Raw genomic sequence first — 707 nt, 5'->3', positions numbered from 1 at the left:
TAATAACTTGCTATGGCCACACAGCTGGTAAGGGCAGAGGCAGGATTTGAACTCAGCTCATGTAGCTCCAAAGCCACTGCATCATTTTGTTTTTGTGTAATGTGACCCAGGGCAGAAAAAGTTCAGATTTGGGAACCTTTAAAATGTCACAAAAAGACAAAGATGTAGTTTTGTGCCTTTGCTCTGGACCAGCCAGTGTTTAGAGCTTCATGTGGACTTCACTTTGCAAGAAAGGAAAAGGGAACAACAGATGTACAAACAAAAAGAGGGGACTTAACACAGATTTTTTTTTTTTTTTCTGTCTTTTTGAAACAGCGTCTCACCATGCTGCTCAGGCTGGCCTTGAACTTACTTTGTGGTCTAGGCTGCCCTTGAACTTGCAAAGATCCCCCTGATCAGCCTCCTAAGAGTGAAAAACTATTATCTAGGCCCAGTTCACAAATACAGTCAGTGGTGCTCTCTTGTTGAGGTTGTGCTCCAGACAACCCCACAGTAAGTGAAAATCAGTGAAATAGAAATATTTTGCCATTTATATGTATTTTAAGGCTTTATAAACACTTCCTACACTCTTATAAACATTTCCCACACTTTTTTTTTAATTTTATTTTTGAACGAATTTAGGATGGGGTCTACGGGTTATACAGGGTCTCACTATGCAGATCGCACTCCTAGTGATTCTGTTTTCAGCCTCCCAAGCACTGGGATTA

Source organism: Octodon degus, unplaced genomic scaffold, assembly GCF_000260255.1.
Source record: "Octodon degus isolate 3935 unplaced genomic scaffold, OctDeg1.0 scaffold00209, whole genome shotgun sequence".
NCBI classification, from domain to species: domain Eukaryota; kingdom Metazoa; phylum Chordata; class Mammalia; order Rodentia; family Octodontidae; genus Octodon; species Octodon degus.
This window is presented reverse-complemented; position numbering follows the sequence as displayed.